This window comes from Tympanuchus pallidicinctus, unplaced genomic scaffold (assembly GCF_026119805.1).
Source record: "Tympanuchus pallidicinctus isolate F22 unplaced genomic scaffold, pur_lepc_1.0 scaffold7, whole genome shotgun sequence".
Lineage (NCBI taxonomy): Eukaryota > Metazoa > Chordata > Aves > Galliformes > Phasianidae > Tympanuchus > Tympanuchus pallidicinctus.
Genome location: NW_026294791.1, coordinates 630,694 through 644,625, shown reverse-complemented (window position 1 = coordinate 644,625; position 13,932 = coordinate 630,694). Strand labels below are relative to the sequence as shown.

Genomic DNA, 13,932 nt, shown 5'->3' with positions numbered 1-13,932 from the left:
TTTCTTACGAGGAATATAAGCATAGTTAACAATGTTGAACTAAGACTGTTTTTAAGGAATAGTTTCATGCTTTAGTGAATTCTTAAAAATGCTCCTCTTCTTAATTATTGAAATCCTTCCACAAGAAAACATTTACCAGAAACACCCAGAGCATTTTGGAGATGATTACTTCTACCATGACAGACAATGGGAAAAGTTAGCAAGGGGCCAAATCTCTCCAGCATTCAGCTTAATGAAACAATCGTCTGTGGATTCTGTTATAATTGTACCTTAAAATTCATTATTCCGTGCCCTTTTATTAGCTATGTACAGTGTTATGCAAAATGAAATACCAGTCCCAATCAATCTTGCGCAGAAGCAAGCTAACATTTCAATGCAGCAATTCAATAACCGTAATGAAAAAGATTTAATGAAATTACCGAGCTCCAAAGATCGTTGACCGTATCTTGACAGAAACAGGGAACTGATGGAACCAAAAGCCAGCCAGCCCCATGGGAGGGGCAGGTAACAGCAGTCGCTGAGCACGATCTCCATGCTCATCCACTTTTGCCTTCCCTCCCCCCTGCCCCAAGCAATTGCTTTCTGGCTTAATACGATGCCCAAACACTTCTAAGTGCAATAACTGATGGATGCCTTCCCAAAAAAGTTGCTCAGTTTCCTGACCAAATTACCAACGCCAACAATTCTGCTCATACAGACAAATGCTTCCAATCTTAAAAATATTTATTTGCCTCCTTGACCTTGATCAGTGCTGCCGATACACTCTAATTGTGAAATAAGATATTGCATAGGTACCAAACGGAATCACACAGGGCTGCAGGAATAAGGATGCACAGTGATGCCTGACAAGCTCAGCTGATTACAGCAATGTCTCATTTTCCACACAAACCCAAGGGCTCTGTTACTTGGCACAGAGAGGAGGCTGTGCAGCCCTGTCTGCAGGTTCGAGCCGATCTGCCTAATCCCAGTTCTGTCTTATCGGTAGCAAACTGTCTTGCTTTTTGTTCCTCACTGTATATTATATAGATGAATTATAGATGAATGCTCAAAACATGTTTTGGCACAAGATGAGGTTTAGGACCCAGGAAGAACCCAAAGGCCTCGCTCCAAGGTTCTCAGTGCTGCAGAGCTGCAGGAGGCAGAGGGCACGAGCAGCAGCAGTGACTGCAGATCTCCTGGTACCTCTCAGCACTGCAAGGAATCCAAAGGCTGGGCAGCTCCTCACTGCTGGAGGCCAACACAAACATTCACAGCAGCACCTTGCTATTCTAAAACAGAATATCTATACAAGCTGGGACCAAATAGACTGAACCCAGCATGCTGCCACACCATCAGGGTTGGACTTGGGTGATCTTAGTGTCTGTTCCAACCTTAACAATCCCATGGCCATGCAAGATACCCCAGCCAGCAGGAGCCTCTTGGGATGGAGACAGCCTTGCTGAGTGCTGGGACTAGGAGGGGGAAGGTGGGAAGAAGCTGAGAGGTCTCCCACTGTGGGGGGAGAAAGGAAATGAGGCAACACAGACAGCCCAGCAAACGCTGATTAGGCTGCAGCTGGATGAGGTGCACCAAAGGAGCACACACATTCCTGTTTGCAATGCACTGGCTTTTACACATGCTGTATGAGAACTTTCCAACTTGGTGTTATGTTTTACTACAGGATGGCTGGTCAGAGAGCTGCTTGCTCAGAGCATCTCTTCTAATGAGAGTGCAGTTTCTAACTCTGAAGCAGTGCCACAACACACCGCTACCAGGCGAGAACTTCCAGAAGCCACAGAGAACATTTTGCAGCAGGGGAATAAAAAAGGCTTTTTTTTGTTTGTTTCAGTCTGCGTCAGTAAAAGCATTAGATTTCGATATAATAATATTTAGACTTTTCACGTATTGGAGAAATCAATAACTGGTCCAAAATACCACTCGCAATCTAATACTAACACATGTATTAATTGGAAAAAAACCCTCATAACTATTTTCCTCTATGGCCTTTGATAATTAAGCAGGCTTATTTAATCTCATCTCCCCTGGGCTATGTCAGCTATGCTAAAGATTAATGATTTATTTTGAAATAAATCTCCTTAAGCCTGGGTAAGCCAAGGTCTGTTTGAGAACAACACTAAATGGAAAATAGAAAAACTTCTTTAATAATAAATCTTTTGGATGGAAAGTGCAAGCGGGCTGGGGAGAGACATGCCCTTAATTTATTCTGTGTCTTTTACTCACCATTAATATCCTGCAATTACAATTTGAGCTCTTTTAGAGGTTTGAGTTATTGCACCTTAATTGCCAAGCGATGGTTTATTTTATTTAAGCCGTTTGTTCCCTTATTATGGGATGACAAGTATTTAATAGCTCAGTGCCCAGGAGACACGTAGAGAAAACATCACCTTAAATCTGAAACCTGCAGTTGCTGAGCAGTTGACTCAGTGTAGTGTCCCCTCTACACTCTACCCACTGCCACCACAACACCACATTTTTTATCTATGGAGTTGTAACAGGACAGAAAGCACAGCAATGAGAGCAGAGCAGCGAGGGCCCAGGCTGCAGCAAGCGAGGGTTGGCTCAAATACAACAGCTATAAGCACAGAAATAAAGGAAAGAATCTGCACACCCTTGTAAGACTTCATGTATGCAGGGAGATCCAGTGAGAAACCCTCGCTTCCACTGCCAACCCTTAAATGGGGGCTGGGAAGGGATGGATCTTGGCTCCAGCCCTTCCAGTCACTCAGGTACTCTGCATTGCATTGCATTGCACAGCACTGCATGCACGTGAGCCTGGGCTGGCCTGCCTTTGCACCATCACTCTTTAGGTCTGGGTTAGGCATTAGCCCTTCTGCTGCAGAAGACATTTTTTTCCTCTTTTTAATTTTACTAAGTCCCATAATGAATGATCGTATTTTGCATAGGATGAAATACTTTATAGCACAAAAAAATATATCCAGGAGATGGGAGAATCACACATAAAGGGAAGTTATATTTCCATTGTAAACTTTCAAAACACTATTTAAAAGAGCCCACACAGTTCATGTTCTTGCCAACAGAAGGATTCTGATTCAGTCCCCATTGTGACAACAGCTCTGCACCTCCAACTCCGTAAGTGGGGACACAGAGCCCTGACAGCAGCTCTCACCAATGAGGAAAGCCTCAGCTGCTGCTTCAGCAGTCACAGCACGTAAGGCAGCTTTGGCTGTCCCAGCAGAACCCATCAGGGCCACTTATCAAAAGAAAAAGCCTCCAAGTAACTCGTGTGTTTTTAATTAAAACGAATGAAGGTGCAGGAATGGTTCTACTCATGATGGAGTACAAAGCCATTTATAAACGCATCCTTGGGCAGCCTGATCCAGTATTAAAAGTGGGGGTTGGCTGCCCTGCCTGCAGCAGGGGGGTTGGAGCTTCATGATCCTTGAGGCCCCTTCCAATCCAAGCCATTCTAGGATTCCTTAAGTCCGTTCTTTTCTAACCAAGTTCATAGAAGAGAGCTGCAAGACCACTGTGCAGAGAGAGCAAAAGCTCAAACAGGCACACAGCCTCACTGCCAGGACTGCTACAATGAATATGAACTTCTTCTGATGTCAGAGGTCTAATGAGGCTGCTAATGAGTCTGCTCCTGCCTGGTGCTGGGTCACCTGCCTGTGATTTCAGCAATAAACCGGGTGAAGAAAACAGAGAAATCTCTCTAATTTCTCATTCCTATCGACACCTTAATTACACCTACATTGTGAAAGTTACAGGAAATATTCTTATTTACATGTTCCAGTTATACTATCGTAGAGGACAATACATATTATTCCTTATGTCCTGTTTCAGATTTTTTTTTTCCAGAGAATGCTTTAACGATTTTACAGCAACTAAATGAAGAAAAGGTGACAAAGTATTTGGCATCCTTTGAACTCAGTCCTTCATTCATATGTATGCACCAGCACCTGATGAATAATGCAGGCACAGAAATCTGTTAGCAGTTTTGCTGTTCAGAAACACACGATTAGCATTGCGCTCACTGCAACAATTATACTCTTGTTCTCAGAGGTCATTCTTTAAATTCACACAACTGTCGCTGTATTTCTGGAAGTAAATAAGGCAAAATAGACTTTGGAGATGCAGCACGGTGCATGCCACAGAGCTACCCTCTCCCTGCGCTCACGGCAGCTTGCCTGCTGCTGATAACACCTCTGAAGGAATGGCATTGCCAGGTCTATGGTAATAAGCAGGAAGCAGGAAATACGTAATTGAACAAAGCCTGGCCAAGATAGGAGGTTTGTTCTCGCGCAGAGCTGCGATGCTGGCAGCCTGGATGCTCTGTGGGATACAGAACCTCACTACAGAATGTGCTCCTGAAGCCTCCCTGCAGGCATTCAAGGCCAGGCTGGATGTGGCTCTGGGCAGCCTGGGCTGCTGGTTGGTGACCTGCACACAGCAGGGGGTTGGAACTGATGAGCGTTGTGCTCCTGTGCAACCCAGGCCATGCTGTGATTCTATGAAAGCCATCTCTGGGAAGGTGGAAGTCCTGCCCTGCCTCAGGAACAGGGGCACAGGTGGCCCTCCCCCCCTAGCAATGCTCTGTCACTGCCATAGTCTCTCTCTGGCTCTGCATACTGTGCTCAGAGGCTGCCCTGATCGGAGCTGCTTGGCTGCTCCGCTGTCTGCTCTCACTGGCACGGCAATTTGTGAATAAGTTATTTAATAATTACTATGTAATTAGAGTTCTACTGATCCCTGATGAACTGAAATCCACAGACAATGCCTATCAAATGAATCATTACAAATCTATATAAATTACATGGTGGTGTGTGCCAGTGCCATGATGAAATTCACAACTGTCTGTAATTTCTGGAGAAGGAAACTTAATTAAGCCAGTGTTACAGTTGCACATCTCCAGCCAGGGTTGGAGAAAGAGAACCTCTCCAAGGAAAACAGAGCCACACAGTACCATGTGATGCTCTGCATCAGCCACCGAGAAAGGGAGGGGAGTGCAGTGGTGAACACTGGTGTGGGTTCTTGCAGTTATTAGCAAGTCACTGAATGGCCATGGTTGGAAGGGACCTCAAGGATGATGAAGCTCCAACCCCCTGCCACACGCAGGGCCACCAACCTCCACATTTCACAGCAGCCCAGGCTGCCCAGGGCCCCATCCAATCTGGCCTTGAACACCTCCAGGGATGGACGGGGCATCACAGCCTCTCTGGGCAGCTGTTCCAGCACCTCACCACTCTCATGGCAAAGAACTTCCCCCTGACATCCAACCCCACTCACAGAGAAGTTTTCCACTTGGTACAAATATGTATTGGAAAACAGGTAGGACCAGGACAGCCGGTGCCTTGCTGCTTGCTAGGACAAGTTGTCCTGCAGACACACAGCGGGATGAAATACTTTCATTGCCCAGGGAGCTCTTAGAACCTGAGATCGAGGAGCAGAAGTCTGCAAACACCATATAGGGGAACAGAGGATCCAAGCACACACCCCAAGGAGTGAATGCAGACAGCAACAAATGCTTTGCAAAGTTGCAGGTGAATCAGCCAAGGTCACATCCCAGCACTGCCACCCACATGCCTTTGGGGTGCAGGAGGAGTGTGGGTGCCCCTGCACAGTGCTGGCATGGAGCTGCCCTGCAGCTGCACTGCAACGAGGCCTTTGTTTGCTGTGCAGCAGACCTGAGACCTTAGGTTCATTTCTTTAGCACTGAGGGCAAATCTGTCTGACAAACTCACTAAGCTTCCTTGTAGAAATAATTCCGGCTGCCTGCCCTGCTGCTCGCTGCAGCGGAGTGCCGCAGAACCCAGCTCAGACAGGATTTATTGGTGACAAGATCGCGTCCATTCATTTCTGGACCGGCCTCATCCCTTGGCCTAAACGGCCTTCTCACAATGCTTTATTGCATTGATTTACATGCAGAAGCAATGCACTCCCAGGTTTGCTCTGCTCAGCTGCTATTGCTCAAATATTTATACAAGGGCAATTTCCCCGTGCTCTGCTGTCACGCGCAGCAGCACAGCCAGGTTCTGCTTCCAAAGCCCTGGACAAGCTGAGCTCTGAGCAGAAATGATGAATAACAAGCAGCTTGGTCACCCCTGCAGCACTGCTCTCCTCACCTCTTCCCAGTGTGCAGGAGTTCCACTGCATCCAGGAAACTCCCAGGTGCTTTGGGAAAATCTTTGTACAATGGGGGATTGATGACTTCAGAGCAATGCATTTAGTAGGGCATTTTTTACAAAGACCATAAAGACCTCCTGGAGTTTCTCACTCACATGGCCACTTCATGCCCTGGAGGTGTGGATCTGCTCGGGGCTGGAGCCGTCCTCATGAGGCATCCTAACGCAGACATGCCAGTGCAGTCATGGAATGAATCATAGAATGACAGAATGGCCTGGATTGCAGAGGAGCACAACGCTCATCAGTTCCAACCCCCTGCTGTGTGCAGGTCGCCAACCAGCAGCCCAGGCTGCCCAGAGCCACATCCAGCCTGGCCTTGAATGCCTGCAGGGATGGGGCATCCACAGCCTCCTTGGGCAGCCTGTGCCAGTGCCTCACCACCCTCTGGCTGAAAAACTTCCTCCTCATATCCAACTTAACCTCCCCTGTCTCAGTTTAAAACCATTCCCCTTGTCCTATCACTATTCACCCTTGTAAACAGTCATTTCCCCCCCCCGTATAAACAGCCAGGGACAGTGTGTGGTTGTTTTGCACAGAGGGCTTTTTGCTTCCATATGTCACCCGTTCAGGCATTCACATTTAAGCCCTATTTCAGAAGGACCATACTCTGCGTGTGATGCTGCCATGCTGTTACCAGGAACCACCAAAAGAGCGTTTGGGTGCTGGCACAGGCTGCCCAGGGAGGTGGTGGAGTCACCAGCCCAGGAGGTATCCAGAAACATGTAGATGTTGTGCTGAGGGATATGGTTCAGTGGGAAAAACTGGTGGTAGGTGGGCAGTTGGACTGGGTGATCCTGCAGGTCTTTTCCAACCTTGCTGAGTCTATGATTCTACGAACCTACTTTTCAAGCTCAGCTCCAGGTTGAGAAGAACAGTGTATTTCCTTGAAGCAAAAATGGAGACGACAACCTGCACACAACTGTCTTTAGCTGTAAAATCATAGTTTTAAAAGCACTGAATCTTAGAATCATGGAATCACCAACGCTGGAAAAGATCTTTATAAAAGCATTGAATTATCAATTGATTTAGAGAAAACTCTGTTGGATCCCCACCCCACAGCTTCTCCACTCTGAAGAGCATTTGCCCACAGATGGTCAGCACTAAAGAAAGCCCCACAGCAGCACCAGGACAGAGAAGGGACTGGTACCCCCATACTTTTCATTGGCTAAATAAATAAAAGCTATACACTGTTCACCCAGAGGGTGGTGAGGCACTGGAACAGGTTGCCCAAGGAGGTTGGAAGGATGGATGCCCCATCCCTGCAGGCATTCAAGGCCAGACTGGATGTGGCTCTGGGCTCTGCCATGGTGACCCTGCACACGGCAGGGGTTTGGAACTGGATGAGCATTGTGCTCCTTTGCAACCCAGGCCATTCTGTGATTCTGTGATCATGTCTGATCTGTGGTGTGTTTTACTTTAAGGTGAAATTACTTCACAAGATTTGGAATTTTCGCCTTCACTTTTAGAGGCTTATTGGGACACCTCAGCATTTGATTTTGTAGCGGGCAGACCACAAGGGGCGGCTGTTGTTCGTGGTGTGGGCTCACCAAGAGGGGTTTAAACCTCAGAAAGGAAAAAAGAAAAAAAAAAAAGATATTTCCTTCTGATTTTCTTCATTCCACAAACTGTTTGGATGCCTGGGACTGTGTAGCAGCTTTCAGGAAATGTAAATAAATGTGGTGGAGATTATCTGTGTCTATTATTTTTAGTAATCTTATTAGAGAACACATGGCATGATAGATGCAAACAATTTTTTTTTCAGATAAACACTGGTTTCAACTAACTGCTGTTCAATAAACCAGAATTCAGTAGGCAAATCATCCTTCTGTCAAACCAAGGCTGTTTTGGCGCTGTTGACAAAAAGTAACACAAAATGAAGACAGAAGCTCTCATCAGGTACTGCAAGCAGGATTTGGGCTTTCACCCAAAGAGCAGCAAGCACACAGCGCTGACGTCTGGAGTTTAAAATCCATTCTATGATTTTCATGAAAATTCTTGATATCCTTGATTCTTTTTCAAAGTCCCACATTTTTGGCCTGGGAAACCCGTTACATAAAGTGGCTCTCCATTTAGCAGTATATTTTAATGAAGAAGCACTCATTTTCTTTCTCCTGACATGGGAATTTTTCCTCCTTTGTCTCCCACCAGCGCTTCACAAACCTCCCCCACCATCCCGAGACCAAGCCTGCAGCCTGCATACCAGATTGAGTCACAAAATGTATTTATGTCAGTATTTATAACACTTCTCATTTTCACCCCATTTGTTACGCATGTTCCACTTTAGATTTTTCACTTTTTCTCGTATGTTAATTTACCTCAAGATTTCCTACCCCTTCTGCATCACGAAAAGAAACACCGGTCCAGAAGGAGCCCTGACCTCCTCTGCTCCTCACCCTCATCAGGGCGCATTGTAGGGAATGTCCATAGGTGACTACAAATGCTTTAATCACCATAATTAGCTGATACACAGAAAGAAAGCTTAGATGTGCTGCTAGACATGCTCGTAGACATGCTTCAGCCTCTCCAGATCATCATATTGCAGTAGAAATATGTATCTAAAACATATGGTTACAACTACACAATTTAAGAATACGAACACAAACTTCACAAAAACTAACACAAAAGGCAACTGCTGTAAGGAACCATAATAAAGATTAACATAAATTGCACCCCCTCAGACACAAACATGTTCTTTGGCTTCTAAATGTCAAGGAGAAACATATGCTGCTGATCTTTCTCAGAGCAGCTATTCCCATCTTGTGCCATCTCAGTCACTTATTGTCATATCATTCAGATGAAGCTCAACCTGGAGAACAGATACTTGGAACACTTCTCCTCAGCTCTCAGTAATTGCTACCTGGAGCAGCAGTCAGCATCCTTATGGAAGGGTCTCATGCTCAGCGTCTAACAGAATTGTTATGACTAACATTAATGGGAGATTTGGCCATTTATCTTACTCTGTGTGAGTATATGAATTCAAGGTGCTGTCTCTAGCTCTGCTGGACTCCCTGTCTCAGCACTGCTTTCTGACACTGGCTCCTCAGGCGTATTTGTGATGTAAAGAAAGCACTCGGTTTTGCTTAAATGCTGTTCAACTGCATCTCACGTTGGTCTTACCCTGTGTGAGAAAGGGGAGAGAAAAGAGGCTTTTACCTTGCCTATAAATAACACTGGAGATGGTTGGAAGTTCTCAGATAGTTGTTTTCCATTGGGAATGCAGTCACTCCATCAATGTGCCCTGGACGAGTACCCTCATCTTTGAGAGAGGCTCCCAAGGATCTGACCCCCAGACCTGTAACCCCACTCCTCCAGCTCCCCAAATTCACACATGCTGATCAGGAGCTGGGTGGCCATCTCGGGCTCCATCTTGGTGGGTCACCTCTCCCGTAGCAGCCAGGCTTCTTCGGCCAGCTTAGACATGGAGAACAAAGCAAGGGCTTCAGTGAGAAGCCCCATCAGCAAAGACAGAGCATACAGAGAACTAAAACAAAATCTCCTTTGGTCTATAACAGGGGAGGTGTAGCACAGACACGAGTTTCCAGATCGGACAACACACTATGAAAAGGTCTGACTTGGTTTTATAATGGATATACCACAAAACCCTGTGGGCATGGACCTGGATGCCCCTTACAGAGACCACAAGAAAGCATGCTGGCTCAGACATCCCTTTATGTTTTGTTTTACTGCCCCTGAAGGCATTTTCCATCTGCTCTCTGTCCAGCCACGCACCAGGGAAGTTGGGGCCGTGCGTTCAGCAAGAGCTGGGTGAGTGTTCGGGGCACTGACTGCACGGCAGGGGCAGGACCAGACACCTCCAATGAAAACATTGGTGTATGGCATCAGCCCTCTGCACTGCGACTTCTACAGGAGACTTTGGGCTTCAGCCAAACATAATTAAATCAAGAAACGTCTTTTGATTTACTGCAGCAGTCTTTGAATCAGCTTCTAATGAGTACAGGAGTTTTCACTTACATTCTATAGTTACATGAATATATCTGTATAATTTTATGTGTGTCACCCGTTTGGCTGAGACATAACACAGAACAACACCAATTTAATTGTGATTTGTTCTAAGGACCAGCGTTTGAGAGGTAAAATAGTAAAATATTTCTTAGGTAATTGGAGAAAGCTGAAACTACCAACACAAAGGGAATTTCCCTGGAGAGTAAATTTCTTTCTGAAATGTCAAATTTGGAAGGCCAGCCAAAGCCGCTGAGCTAAAACTTAGCAGAGACCCCTTCATGTGGGCAAATACGCAAATTCTCAGTCAACAGAAAGCAATGGCTGCGTTTAATGATGGCACCAAATAGTGTGAACACAAGTCTCAAGCAGTCTTTGCATGATCTCCAATAGCCACTCAAACAACTGCTGCTGCCAGGCCCAGCTCCATCCCCGTGGCAGCAAGAAGAGCCCCTTCAGGAAGGTGACCGCTGCTCAGACATCAGAGCATGTCAAATCCCCATCCCTGGAGGCACTCAAGTCCAGGCTGGATGTGGCTCTGGGCAGCCTGGGCTGCTGGTTGGCAACCCTGCACAGAGCAGGGGTTGGAACTGATGAGCATTGTGCTCCTTTACAACCCAGGCCATTCTGTGATTCTATGAACCGCCTTTGCAACACAGTCACGGCAAGATGCTGTCTGTGCAGCAAGCCCTAGGCTAACCCGTCACCACTGTTATTGCCAGCAGTAGTGCAATATGTTCAGCAGTACATAAAGTCACTCATTTCAGATCATTCCCTTTCTCGTTCCAGGAGAGGCTTTTATGCACCTGGAGACAGATGTTTTGACCCAACACTGCCCTTCCCTCCGTCCGCCCCAATTTCCTTCTTGGTTCTGAGAGCACCGATCTCTTCCCACAGTGGGAAGGAGAAGAGAAGTGGAAGTAGCCTTCATCTGCAGTAAGAAAATGCTTGGTGTAAATATGAAGGAAAAGTTGCAAATACAGGAAAGAAGCAGGGCCACATCCTGACTGTGATGGGGGAGGACCACTCTGGGCAGTGGGAAGCAGGACCCAAAGCTGCCAGCAGTGGAAAATGGCATTGTGGCTACAGCCGTGCTCTCAGTGAAATGACTGTGAGAACCCCCAGATCCTATAAATCCCTGCTGTCCCTCACTGTTATGGCTTGGGGCAGCAGGAGAGGGAAGGTTTGCAGATCCATGAGTCAGGCTGCTAGGAAATTACCAGAGAAAGTGGTTTCTGTCTCAATATTAATTTTGTTTAGCAGACATGGCATAGCAAGACCACTGCACAGCTCTGCAGGTGCCCTCAATGCTCCTGGATCTTCAGTGCCCCAGTAGACACACTCAATGCTACACCAACTATCCTGAGGAATGCATATGTTGTTACATGCAATGTGCTGTTTACAAAGAGTTAACTTAAAATTTTGAAAGAATATTAATTTTTTTGCACTTCAGACATGAAACTCAATTAAAATGTTGGCACAGCAGTTTGATTAGGAATCTTTCTGTAGGAACCAGCCCACAATGCAACGAACACACGTAAATGGAGGCACGGTCTGGTGCTTCCTGGCATGCAAACTCTTTGAGACAAGATCATAACCATGTTGCACTACCAGTAAGCTCACAGTTGGATGCTTATGCAATAAGGTAGTTCTGTTTAGCTGCAGCAATTACATTAGCACAGAAAATACTGCCACATCCCTCACATGCCTCACTGTGCTCTCCTTCTCCTTCCTGACGTCGCTGCTGACCTTTGCTGCAGCCCTTCATGGCTATTTACATTTTAGAACAACTACTGACAATACGTCTGATTTCTATATGAGCCACATTGTCCCAGAGCTCAGCAGCACCTGTGGGGCACAAAGGCAGCCACTGAAGGGCATCATCCCCAGGGCAGCTGCCAGTGGTGGGCTCCTTTATTGCAAGGGAAGGTATCGCTTCCCAGGTGAGCTGTTTATAGCACTCATAAAAAACACTCAGGAGTGCCTAGGAGATGTGCTTTTAAAATACAAACAAAATAATGCCTATGATAATGATAGATAACTATCTGCTTGAGACGCAATGATTATATTTATCTATCTTCTGTGAGGTGATGGCTTGCTTCAATCCAGACTTTTGAGGTGTCTTATCTTGTAGAGACACAGAGATCACACGTTGCTGGGAATTTTATGCCCCTGTGAACAGCCTCTTTCTAAGCAGATTTACAGTTCCTACAGATGTATAGATTAAATCTACATTCAGATTGAAAACGCGGGATTTCAGCAGCCACTCAGTGTCCTGTGATACAACCAGCGTTCAGGCAGAGCAGACAACCTCCCAGCGTGACACAGCTTTGATGAAGACCAGCACTCCAGCCCTGACACCACATACTGGGACATGGAGAGGCTGCATGGGGACAGGGCATGTTCCCCTGGGGACGTTGCTGCTCCAGCAGCAGCACTGACCACCACCTCACCTCTAGCTATTCTCAGAGTGATGGCTGAACGAGCCCATCTCACTGTCAACAGCTAATGATGGCTCACTCCCCTCATGGTGGCCTTGCAAATTCATCCGCAGGAAATTGCCTTTTGCCTTGAATTAAAATTGCACCAACTTAAAAGCAAGAGCTGCTTAATTATTACTCCATTCTCCATTGGTAAATGAAACCTCATACCCTGAGTCCGTACCATAATGCGTTTTCTGCAGAAATTGGATTTCATGAATCAGCAGGTCTCTGCCTTACTTACAGGAAAAGAATATCTTCTTAAGTACCAAATATTCTGGGAAAAGCCAAGATGGGCAGCACTACGCATGTGATGAATTAGGCCCATAGATGGCAGGATGGGACCGTCCAACACAGCTGCTGGGGATCCTGCACACGTACACAGCTACAGGACAGGAGCGGTGCCAGAACCCCCCACATCTGGGTGATAGGAAGGACTGGGACATGAGTAACTGCCACACTGCCATTCGTTCCTTGATCGGAGCCACTGCTGCTCCGTGTTTTTCCCACACAGCTCAGTCTGTCCATTTTACAGCTGCTAACAAAATAAGATGCAAGCAGTGTTTCACGAGAGAAAATCCCCTCTGTAGTATCAGGGAATCCATGTTTAATAGGTTGTTACCCCAGGAGACTTTTTTTTCTCTTTTATATTAAAAAAAGAGGAACTCTTTCCAGATGATATTAATGCAAACTCTGAAGAAGGATGAATGCCCACTCCCAAGTCGAATGCTCTTAATTCCCAATTGAAATCCAGACTGCCCTTTGGGAACCCCTCCCTGTTTTGATTAGAATCAAACAGATGGGGGCAGAAAACAAATCCCTCCATCTCAGCCTTTCAGACACACCTCAGCAGCTCCCCCACATCTCAATGGAGTGGTCAGAATCAGACCCCCATTTCAGCACTTCCTCTCACTTCCCACATCCCACCCTCTCACCACAGAGAATGCCTGCTGTTGCTGTTTCCACCTTGGCACTGCCTGAGGTGTTCACCCTCTGCACTCTGCACTGTAACAGTGGGCACGTTGCAAAAGAAAAGCAAAGAAAGCTGATAGAACCCTGGCAGCAACAGAACTGCTTTGTTCAAAATAACCCAAACCTTCGCCTTACTTTCTCTGAACTGCAAACTCACCAAATACCACTTGCTTCTGCTATGAAATTCTTCCATTCTCACTTTTTGTGTTTTCTGCTTAAAGGATGTGCTGCATTGTGTTCACTTTGTTAATGATTGCTCAAATCTGATATGGAACAGAAGGAAAGACCTCACACTGCCTTCTGCTCATTGCATTTCTGTGGTGGTGGGTTAAATATCCCGATAACACCGACACAGGGAAAGCACAGCAAGAACAAA

At 46.3% G+C, this 13,932-nt stretch overlaps 1 protein-coding gene and 1 long non-coding RNA gene across 3 annotated transcripts in view; both read right to left on the bottom strand.

The window, feature by feature from the left end:
• LOC128072782 (uncharacterized) overlaps window positions 1-13,932 on the bottom strand; it is a 409,786-nt gene that overhangs the window by 39,647 nt on the left and 356,207 nt on the right. The window lies entirely within an intron of this gene.
• The window catches only part of NEGR1 (neuronal growth regulator 1), a 188,337-nt gene that overhangs the window by 39,647 nt on the left and 134,758 nt on the right, over window positions 1-13,932 (bottom strand). The gene's annotated exons all lie outside the window — the stretch shown is intronic.